The sequence below is a fragment of the Dipteris shenzhenensis genome, chromosome 20 (genome assembly GCF_047967505.1).
Source record: "Dipteris shenzhenensis isolate YYH24624 ecotype China chromosome 20, Dip_SZ_1.0, whole genome shotgun sequence".
Lineage (NCBI taxonomy): Eukaryota > Viridiplantae > Streptophyta > Polypodiopsida > Gleicheniales > Dipteridaceae > Dipteris > Dipteris shenzhenensis.
The window spans coordinates 47,163,995-47,176,721 of record NC_141615.1 but is presented as its reverse complement, the minus strand read 5'-3'; positions in this window follow the sequence as shown (position 1 = coordinate 47,176,721).

The window sequence follows — 12,727 nt, the reverse complement described above, 5'->3', positions numbered from 1 at the left end:
GTTGGCCTAGCAAATCTACTCTACCTTAGCCAGATCGAGGGTAATCTTGCCTTTGAAACAATATGCTCGAGGAGAATTCTCCTACTGATTGCAAAGCCACACTTAGCCAAATTGAGCAACAGTCGAGATGTGCAGCACTTGGTAAGGCACAACTTAAGGTGATGGAGGTGCTCTTGGTCATTGAAAACATTGAAGTCGTCCGAGAAGATAAGGATGTCAAGTACTCATTGAAGATCTCTTGCACAACTCGCAAGAATGCAGCCACACATTTTTGAGGCCGAATGTCATAACATTAGATGCAAACACCCCCATTTAATAACAAATGTTGTTTTCTCCTAATCTGCCTTAGCCATGTAGACCTGGTTTTAGAATCGAGGGAAGAGTACATCTCAAGGCCAACTACAACATCCAGCATTGAATCCAAGAAAGGAATAGGGAAGGGGTCAGTCATAGTTGCAGCATTGAGTCTATGGTAGTCCATGTAGACTCGCAACTTGTTCTTCTCATTAGGAACGATGACAATCGGGGAGATCCACATAGCCCAACCAATTGGGTAGATGAAGCCCACCTGCAATAGTTTGTCAATCTCTTCTTTTACCTTTTGGGTGTAGTTTGGATTCATCCGACACCGTTGCTACCAAACCAAATTTGCATCATCCTTGAGAATAATCTGGTGTTGGTAGAACTAGGGGTCGATGCCTTTCATATTGGTATAACTCTAGGAAAAGACATCAACAAAGGAGCTAAGGAGATTCTAAAGGTTTGAACAAAATTTGAGAGTGATGCGAGACCCACGGATTGTTTGGGTTAGTTCTCGCATCACTCTCAAATTTTGATCTAGCAGCTTCTTGCATACATGTTGGTGGAAGGTTGGTACAAGATTCAATAGTTGTTGTATAAAGATGTTGATCTAGAGATTCTTCAACACCTCCATAGCTTGAAACTACCATTGGAAGCCGTGTCACCACCCATACCAAGGTGTATTGCTGCTTTCATGGGCATAGTCAACCCGTTCTAGGGGAGTACCTCTGTATCATTGGGTAGAGGTCTTTGTATATCTACTGTATGTTGAAGCATGCCAATCAGAGGCTACATATCTTTAACCCACTCCATTACACTAGCGTTAACTTCTTCTAGTGCCTACAAGTCGATTGGCTCTTTATCCTTCTTGACACATTGCCCAATTGGCAATGCAGGACCCGATGAAATCTGCACTGCCCTTGTCACATCATTCACTATGGTAGCATTATTGGTGCATCGCTCCCCAACTCATCTAGAGCAGCAATATGCAAGGTCTATACATGCATGGCAATTGGAGGAGTCGTGGCTATCTGGGCACTTTCTCCTTCAATAATTAAGAATCAAATGCTATACAACCATGTCATTCCCCTTGAGCCATTCCAAAAATGGGGTTTAGACTCCATTGGCCTATTGAAGCTGGTCGCCCATTTGATTGGGAATCAGTATATTTTAGTCGCTCACTGACTACGGCATGAGGTGCGTTGAGGCATTAGTGATGCATGATAACTCAGTGGCCTCTATGGCCAAATTCCTCTATGAACAAATCATGACTAGGTTTGACTACTCTGTGGAAACGATCAATGACTATGGTGGCCGCTTTGTTGATGATGTCATGTCCAAGCTTTCCAAAAGGCACATAATCATACACCATTTACTATGCAAGCTCCCGCTGAAAGTAAGGAAAAAGATGGTCAATAGGAAAAAGGTGGTCAATGAGAACCGGACTTATGAGGACCAGAAGCTGTATTTTGCCTTGTGAGCTTTCTAGACTACATACACAGTCACCACTAAACTCACCCCTTTCAAAATAGTCTACAAGGTCAAGGCAGTGGTACCCTAGATTGTGGATTTATGAATGGGTGCCCAGGTACTCTATCGAGAACATCGGGCCCTGTAGCACGATCTTGCGATTTCCCAACAATGACTCATTTTCAAGAACCAAATCATCAAGGAAGCCTACATGAGCATTCAGTGCCTCGCCCAATTGTTCACACAAGCATAGGACCACAACCTCCATGGTATCCAGCCTTGTCATGGATGCCTTTGCTTCCTACCCTATCGCTCCCTCTACCCATTCAACCAATTGACCCTCTGCCTATTTCACTCATCGCTCCTTTGGCGGCTGCCACAATAGCACTAGCTAACCCTGAGAGTGCCGACGAGGTGGTTGAGAACACCATCCAATGGAGGGTATTGCAGAAGGTTTTAGGTCACTTTTTGAGCATGACTTCCACCCCTGCTAGCTACTACACATGGTGATATAGCAAGGTTTGCATGGGGCAACATAGACTCATATGTCACGGTCAGCACTCATGCCTTCAGCTCCACACTAGTTGTAGATCTCATTGGCCTCCTTTCCAATTGGATGCTACCATCCATGATCTTCAATGAGATGGTAGCATCATTCAAGTCATTTTCAATGCAAGGTAAGCATCATTCTAGTCCTTTAGGTTCTCAACGCTTGCACCTTCCCATAAAATGATTCAATAGGTTCCCTTATAGGCATCTGACTTCTTGCTTAGGCCTTGTGAAGGTTCATAGATTTTGACCCATGCCATGGGCAAGCCAAGTATTAACCATTCCATCCAACCCCACTGAGCTAGGTCTATTTTCGTAACACTGTGGCATCCAACCCCTAGTCAGAGTCCTTTGACTCCTAGTCATAGCCACATGGTTAGGCCTTTATGGCCAGGTAGCATCTATTAGACCCTTTATGGCCATGCTGCATAACCAGGTTAGGATCTCCACCTTAGGCATTTTAGCAATTAGTATTTTAAAGGTCTCCTAGTTTAAATGCTCGGCATCATCACACATTGTGGATGACCGTTGGCAGGAAAGTAGGATTTAAAGGGCATATAACCCACTTGTAGAGAGGTTGTTGATACTAGACATTAATGATTCAAAGTATTCTACTCAATTGACCCAACATTGAGTTGCTACACTCCTTGATGATATGAGCATTGCATTCTTTAGCAAACATCTGGTATTTCTTTCAGCATTTTGTCCACTTTTTCTTTTGTAGGTGCGTGTTTATTTCAAGTCTTGATTTTGTGTGTCTGAGTTTTGACCCAACCCTAATGTAGCGTTTCTACCCCGACTCGTTTGCTTCATTTTTGACTCATGGTTGTGTTTTGTAAATGTTGTATTGATACATTGGTTAATGAAGAAACCTCCTATTAACAAAAAAGCTTGGGATTGTGTGGGCACTCTCTTAAGCACAGTTAAAAAACCATAAGGACCATAGAATTTAAATTGCAAACTCTTGTAGCTTTTGCATAGAGTTCTAAAATTTTTGGTAGAATTGCTCCATTGACTTTTAAACTCTTTAAATTAGTAATGTGACACTATTTATTCACTTCAATATCTTTATTGAAATGTCGATCGATCCCGCTCTAATCCTCCAAACAACCACCTCATAGAACCCAAAAATGAAATAACTATAATGGCACAAAAAAACTATGTGTATGTGTGTGTGTATGTACATGCATATGTATATGTACATGTATATGTATATGTATATGTATATGTATATGTATGTGTGTACACACACACACACGCGCGCATGCACACACGCACGTGCGCACTCACACACACGTGCGCACTCACACACACGTGCACACTCACGCATATACATATATATAAATAGAAATAGAAATATAGATATACATACATACATACACACACACACACACACACACACACACACACACACACACACATATATATACATACATATATGGATATATATACATATATATAATCTTCCTCTCTTTTTATCCTCCGTCTCCTCTCTCTCTCTCTCTCTCTCTCTCTCTCTCTCTCTTTCTCTCTCTCTCTCTCTCTCCAAAAGACCATATCTACCTCACCATGGCGCCACACTGGAATATTTTTAAACCAATGTGAAGACAAATCATACTATGTAGTTATGTGAAGAGCAAGAGCAATGGGGAATACCATTAAAAACTAGAAGGAGGGCCATAAAACCACACATAGTCACATATACATATAAGATAGGATAGCAAGAGAGGGGAAGAGGGATCACACAAGATAGATAACTTTATCTTACTTTGTTAACCTTTGCATATTCACTATTAATGTTCAGATTGCTCCCTAATAACATAAACTTTAATTTCATCACATTTCAAATAGTTTTACCAATGGCCAAAATCTACAACAATGTCATAATACTTTTTGCGATAGCGATGGCTAAATGTTGGGTTGTAAACCCCTCGCATAGGGAAAGTATGAGTTACTCTTGAGGTTCCATGGTCCCTTTTATTGGTATGATGACTAAATCTAATGATTGCACTCTATCAAGAAAACTGCAAGTATCCCTTATTAAATAATAAGGATCCTTTTATTTCTAATTCTAATGCCTTATGTCATCCTAAATCTTGTATATGTCGGCTAAATTTTATATTAGTAATTGATATTTAAGGAAATTCTTTTGCCTTTAATGCATGGCTAAAGTAATGGGATGCTTTTATAAATTTGTTGTTTGAGTTTGAACTAAATCACATCATGTTATGTCTTAAAGTGTATTTTAGTAATTGGTATTCCATGAATATTTTTTCAATTCACAATAATAAATTTAGACATTGACATTGCTAGTAGTGCATATTCCTTATTATGGACATGAGAATGAATGTAACTTGAAGATCTAAAACATTGGTTGCTATAGGTGATCTATGTAGTGCATGATACAATACTAAAGTTGAATCGACTTTGCACTAAGAAGCTTGTCATGGAAATGGTGTCCTACACCTCTATATCTTACTCATCAACAAGATCAACAAGCTAGGATATGCACTATTTTTCACATAGGTTTATAAGCCTACGTTTGTCTCACTTATAGAAATATTGAAAAGTATTATTTGTAGGTTGATGCTAGGTATCATGGTGAAAATTAAATGTATATAGTACTAAACACCCCACTAGTAGCATTTGTTGAATATGGTGTGTTGAGTAGTTTCCATTGAGAATCTCTAGGGTCGTCTTCTCTTGGCTTGTGCAACATAGGTGGCATGAATATTCCCTTCCATGTCTTTTCATGCCTCTTATGCCTAGAACATGATGTATGAAACCTTTTATATCCTCCATCATCTTCATTATTTTATTCTTTGATTTCCTTAGTATGCATATAAATTTTATAATCATCATGTGTCTAAGGATGTAGGAAATGATAAGTTGTTATAGTCTATTTGAGGAAGTGTTGTTGATCTAGCAATAATTTCTTCTTTTTATGCACGATAAAAGGGCTCCCATTGTGGTGCAATAAATGGCTTATTTGCATGACATTTGGTATTTTCTTTCTCAAAGTTCGATATCCATACCCAATTCATAGTGTGATAATATGGTTATTCTTACTCTTTCAATCTTTTAATAGTGGGTCACACATATGCCTTGTACATGGTATATAATGATGTCAATATGTTTTCACTATCCTTCATGATTTGCCTTGTCGAATTGTCTACATGAGCTAGGTCCCTCTAGAAACTTGGGCTAGACTCTAGAAGTAATTATGGAATTAGTTGATGAGAGCTTCTTGCCTTTATCTCTTGCTTATCGAGTACCGTTTATGGTGCCGCTTTCAAATACATGCTACAAGCAATGGCAAAATATGCATGAAATCCTACTTAGCAGCCCATGTCTTCACATACTAGTAACTACAAACATACATACACACAATTATATTTATATAAGTTTATTTTAATTTTTTATATAACTGTCCTCTTTGTAATCTTAGTTATGATAAAGGGACACTTGGCTAATCCCATCGCACACTGTGTGGTTCTCACTATGTTTTGTGTTTTTGGATGGATACAAGTAGCATATTTGATCCGAAAGTAATACTTTGAATGTGCATCAACGTAGTTTTACTCATTTTTTTGGGAAACTTTTCCAATTGTCATTATTCGTGTAGATTAAAGTCCACTACTACCTATTTACAAGGTTGATTTACTACGCATGCACATGCATATATATATATATATATAGAGAGAGAGAGAGCGAGCGAGCGAGCGAGAGAGAGAGAGAGAGAGAGAGAGAGAGAGAGAGAGAGAGAGAGAGAGAGAGAGAGAGAGAGAGAGAGAGAGGTAGGTCTCCAAACTTCAAATAAAAAATGTTTTAAATTTGGTATATACGATATGATTCCAATCTTGAACTATACAAAGACATTGTGTATGCATGTTGAAAATGCTCAACCATTTTGCATCATCATCATCATCACATACATATCTTTGTAGCAACCTCAACAATAAAATAAGGACCCAAGAGATTGAAGTCAAGGTTCAAGACTGAAGACTCAAGAATCTAGTTCAGATCTAAGTCTTTAAACATGATGTTGACTTGACTAAAAATTTATGGTCATTTTGACGATTTCAGACTTGTACATTTGCATATATATGTTGTTGCACATGGTTAAAGTTTTCCCCATGTGTGAGGAATTGCATAAGCCTCCTATGTCCATATAGACAAAGTGTTTCTTTAAGGAACCCATGAACATGCCTAGGTTCTAGTTAGAAACACTTTTGAGATTTTATACTTTTGTAATTCAATGCAAACATGAATGAAATAATAATAATTATGATACATCTTACCTTCATGTTTATCATGAGTATAAGCAATCTTGGCCCTTTTTATTCTTTATCATCTATTGATTAATTTGATTCTGTAGCACCCATTTATTTTTCTTGGTTGAGCCATGGTATCCTTGTATTATCAATATTTGACCTTGAGATCTTGAAACTTTATTCTATTAGTTTATGTAATGTAGGATTCACTTCAAGAGTATCAACTCAAACCATTCACAAGTTAGAATTTAATTTTTTAGAAGTCATACACACCATAACATCTATCAATTATAACACTTTTCACTTTCCAAGCATATGAGAATTCATGTCTCTTAATACTCATGTATCTTTTGACAAAAAGAACTTGGATGCCTACAACAATTGGGTATGCAACCAATGTAGAAAGAACTTTGACTATAATGATAGAATTGTGATAAAATGTTGCAATTGTTGCTGCCTACAACAATTGGGCATGCGACAAATGTAGAAAGATCTTTGACTTTAATGATAGAATTGTGATGCATTTAATAGTCATCCTCTAAAAGAAATATATTTGAATTTGTCGAACTCAACCAGATATAGAATGCTAAATTAGAAAGTATTTCTTATTTTATCTTCAAGAAATGAATTGCATGCAAAACAATTGTCTTATAAAGATTGGAAGTTGACATTGTTTTACTATGGGAGAGTATGGAGACATTGTTTTACACATTGTTTTACTATGGGAGAGTATGGGACATTGTTTTACTAGGGGAGAGTACAGAGATATTGAACCCTAAAAATTCAAATATCCTAACTCTTGCTCTCCTCTAACATTTGTGATCTACCTTGGGACTGATAATTGCTTTCAAAGAATTGCCTACAAAACAATTGTCTTTTATGATACAAATTCAATTTAACATTGTTATACTAAAAGAGGGTATGGGGAACTTGAATCATAAAATTTAAATATCTTCACTCTCATACTCCACCAACATTTGTGACTTACTTTGGGACTCTCTCATACTCCACCAAGATTTGTGACTTACGGGACTAAGTGTGGCTACTATGAAGTCATATAATTGCTTACAACCTCGCATAGTTACTTTCTAGCGGATATAGTTTTCTATTCATCTACCAATGCATGTGTCACATTCTAAATAGTTTTTTGCTTACAAGGAGTAATAACTCTACACAAGAATTTATTGTAGTTTGATTCCACTTTTTAGACCCTCAAAATGTACGTAGAATTCTTGCTAAATTAAATAGTTTTTTATTTACAAACCCAACCATTTTAATTGTATCCTTCAAACCCATCACCATACCTAGCAATTGCATGTGCACAAGCATACACATATTTATTTTTGTGAGTGCCATGTTTTTCCTTTCAAAAATAGACTTTTATCATGGAGCATGCCTTGCATATGTTTTATGTATTTAAAAACATTGGAAGAATGGAGTGGTGCCATGAATCTCATGGTTTGTAACTATCTTCCAACTCACCAAGTGGGTACTATCTCTATCAAGAAGGCGTGCCCCCCCTCTAAAGGCAAGCTACCATTCCCCATGTAAATATGCATTAGCCTTGAAAAGACCTTAACAAGAACTACCAAATCCTTTGTGTCAAAGGGTAGCTTCATCGGCAATGGGAAATCAAATATAGCTCCTCATTTTCTATAGCTAAGGTCCAATGGGAGACCATAAAATAACTAGAAGTAGAGTCCAAAGTCAAGACCAAAACCTAAAGAGCTACTCATGTAGTACTTACAACTTTAGCAAGCACCTCTCTCTTGAGGGGGTCCAAGGGGAGGTGACTAGATACAAAAGGCTATATAGGCATCCTTGTGGATTGCCTTGCCTAGTTGGTTAGAACCACTCTCCTATATCCCACTATGTCTTGCTCAAGGGATGACCCTCCCACAAAAAAAGCCTCCATTGGATGTACTCTCTAAAAGGTTAGGAGTCAATGGCCCAATTCATCCCCAACTTTCCCACCACTCAAATCCTCTTCCATTGCAGAGAGGTAGCAATTCGATCATCTAAGAATTCATGAGAGATGTAGGGGGCTGTGAAGCTCGGCGATGACTCATGTGTCATGGGGATCTTGGGGAAATGCCATCAAATCCTCTACTCTCGAACAACTCCTTGTGGGAGCTCTGCATGCGCAAACCGTTTGCTTGTGTCACCCAAGCGTCTACCGAAACCTGTGCAGGCGATTCCACGAAGGGAGAGAAGAGAGGGGAGTGAGAGCAAGAGGGAGAGAAGATCGAGGGAGGGGGAGAGTGGCAATCACAACACAAGCTAGCAAGAAAGAGCAAGAAGGCTCATTGCAAGAGAATGAGGAGAAGAAGAGAGCTTCTATTCCAATCTTGCAAGTACACAATGAAGACCAAAGTCAAACTTTTGGACTTATATACATATCCACCTTTTAAATGGAGGGCTAACCCTTGTACTCTCATGTACCTTTCTTCTCTCATTTTACAACCACTTGGGCCCATTCGGCTCCAAGGGAACTATCATTCAGCTCCAAGGGAACTATCATTTGCTCTATTGCTCCTTGCTCTCTCCTACATCTCCACTTTCTCATTATGGAACATGAATTGTTAACCGTTGTGGCGGTTGGTGCAGTGCATGATGTTTAATTTGAGGGCGTTGTTCATGATTCTATAGCGGTTGAATGTTCTGTCGGAGATGTGACAAAACGGATGTAGCGGCTTCCAAAAATGTGTCTCGAACTTGTGTTCGAAGGTCTGGATGTGATGACCATGAAGATTCTAGACACGTACATATAAGTGCATCACCTGAGGGAATAAGGGGCCCTCATTTAAGTCAAATACAAGTTTGGTGCGCAACTAGTTCTTCCACTGGTAGATCGAGTAGGGAGGTCCCGTAGCAAAATGATGACCAGTCGAAAAAAATGCATAGTGGCCACAACTGCTGGATCAGGGACTGATGCGAATGTAGTGTTGAACTCCTCCATTTGGGTAGCCAGAGCTAAGGAAGAGCCCACTTTTAGGAAGTCAAACCTAGGGAAGTTGTATGCTATATTTGGGTCCACTTCCCACATCTTTTCAAAATTTGGCCAACTCTAGCGTCAGCGCAATGGCATGTATGTGGGGTCGATCCGCTGTTCAAGCCCCATGCAGCAGTAGGTTCTCCAAAAGGCTGCATGTTTCAAAAATGGAACCCACCACTTAGGTTGGAGACCAGCATCACCATTGGCTCGGGGTACTTGGTTGTAGTTAGGCCAGCTATATCCGTCGCCACGTGTTCATCGATCATTCTCCACGGAAGTTGCGTTGGATGAGCTCAGTGCAAGCTCTCACCTCCATTATGTCCTTGTAGGTGAGGTGAAAGCTTTGTAGCTTTCCTTTCCATCTGTTTATGTTCGCCACATACTCGACCATTATGAATGAAGTGATTGCTTCATACAAGGTAACGTGGTCGGGAGTGGATTCCTGCGGGTTGCCGATCTTCTTTATTTGGTGGGTGCTGGGCTTCTTCTTCTTCAGGCTCCTCTTTATAGGGGCCCTCCAGGTCAGAGAAGAGTATGGGTTTGAGGATGTTGTTGGTGCCCATGTCTTCGTTCCCTCTCCTTTGAGAGGTTATTGTTTGTTGTGATGTGAGGTGGAAGGCTATGTGGTTGGGCCTATGATCATGTGCCCCGTGACCATGTGGTCGGGGCCTATGCCAGGTGTTGTGTCGAGGTGTGAGGATGGGTTGGTTGTGGGGCAGTAGAAAAAAGATTTCAAGCCAAATCCATATCATCAGGCTAGACTTCGGTAGGGTAGGCCACATGTAAACCATCAAACTGACTTATGCCAGCTTTAATCATGTTCTATAGGGCTTGGAGTATATTATTATACAGTACAATGATGTCAGTAGGAGGATATCTCTCACTTGCTGCCCTGAACAGGCAATGGAAAATGAACCTGGCATCATTTTGACCGTACCCTTGCATTCATTCGAGATTGCGATGGAGAATTTTTGGACTGCAGGGTAGGTCCTCTAAGGTGCAGGGCTTGACAAGCTCGAGAAGAGGCATAGTCATTATGAAGTTGATGGATTCTTAAAGTACTCTAGTCCATGCCATGAAGTTATATACAATGGGTGGTAATAGAGGGCCATGATATCCATGTTGACTTCCAAAACTATATCTTCATGAAAATACACCATTACTATGAGTGGATGGGCTTGGATGGTTGTGTGGTGGAAGGCCGTCGTGCAATGTGAGAGTGATTTCAAAAAGGATATTGTGTGGAAGAAGGGTGGCAGCTAGTGTGTGCAAGAAGTCGTGAACACTGCATGAGGTGAAATAGAGTGTCAAGGCACGAGATGATGCTTCCTACAACCTCTCGTTGAGAAGATTTGGTGCTTGTTCTGGAGGCAATGAAGTTCTAGCCGCCTGTAGGTCTGCTTGGAGTGCCAGTACTTGTTGTTCCCATTGTTGGGTGGCTGCATGTAACTGCTTGATCAGCGCGGCCTCTGTGACGCATGCTGTTGTTGATCGAATGTGGCTTGTCTCTACGATGCCTCAAAATCTACCTGGAGGGTGTTGGTGCGGGAGTGTTTGGTAGCTAGGGCCTCTTGAGTCTGCATCAGTTTCTGCTCCAATTTTTTGCCAATCTCAATGGCCTAGAGGCCGCTTGCCTCGACCACCACCGATCGGCTTTCTCTTTCTAAAGAGCTTCTTTTGTGTACCGGAGTTTGCGATTGTTCTAAATTGTGACTTGCATCGCATGCTCCGAGAAGTTCTGTACTTCAATAGTGTTCTAAATGCAGCATTTGTGAAGGGTACACATAGTGGAGTGTTGAGATGAGGTCTCAGGCTCATGGAATTGCTCTTGCTCCATTTGGTTAGGTAGTGGCATGGAGATCATACGAGATGATGAAGGTGTAACTGAATGAGGAAGGACATATGATGAAACTTAACCAGTGAGTTCCTCAGTGGAGAAGAGGTCATGGACACTTATGGAGTGCGAAGAGGTGGTGGACATGTAGAATATTGAGGAGCACGAGTGATTACAAGAGCTTTTGAAGGCTGTGGGAATTTGAAAGAAAATTCGGCAAAGTTTCGATACGAGAGCAAGTGAGGTTTTAGAGAATGAGGCTGACTGTTTATATAGGGGACCTCTTAAAGCAGGGAAATATAGTAGTGACCCAGTGTTAATAAAGCAGCGAGGGAGCATTATTTTGGCATCAATGGGATAGCATGTCACAGTGTTAAAGATGGGGGCGTTATCAGTAAAGCAGCGAGTGGCGTTAATATGGCAGCAACTGGCTTTAGTTTTAGCAGAACGGGTGAGGAGTTGCTGTGTTATCCATATAGCAGTTCATTGAGTCAGTTGTCAGGTTAGCAATCGTCATTGCATTATTTTTATAGTAGCGACTCATTTTTGTGAACCTTGATGAGGAATTTGATTGCCTAACTAACTCTGTTGGACTTCCCCTAGTGTGTGCAAGTGTATACAAGCAGTATGGACGATGCATCGAATAAAATTGGAAGTGTTGGTGCATGAATGACTTGGTGAATGGAGTGCAAGTGGAAACGTGGAACCTATTCACCTAGCAATGATGGAATGAACTGTTATGGCATGGAAAACTAGACTATGAATGGTGAAGACTCATTTGACCGAAAGTTGATGTGGTGTGGACCCTACTCTATTCTCACATAAGACGTAGACTTGCTATACTCACGTAGACCTAGTGCATGGATGATGGGTTAAAATGGTTAGGGCTGAGAGTACCTAGAATCTCTCCAAGTGACATATTTGCTCAACACACCTGTGAAAAGTGTGCGTGAAGCCTCAAGAAGTGGCATTGCACGTTCATTGGTACTATCTTCGACTGATTGATTGAAGAACTACTTGAATTTCAGCATAGACATGTGGAATCCATTGATTTTCAGTGGTCTTGGTAAGGGAATTCCATGTGCCTCCAATGCTTATGATGCAAAAACAACGGTAGGTTCTTGTGGGTCTGTCACTTCCTTAGAGACAGGATCTTGTGGGTCTACCGTGTTGGTTGCCAATGCAGAAGTTGAGGTTGAAGCTGAGTGTGGTGGAAGGTACTTTGGAACCCACCGTGCATCGCCCTTCGCTTTAAGTGCAACAGGTTCTTGTGTTTCTTCCCCCTTTTGAGGGACAGGTTCTTGT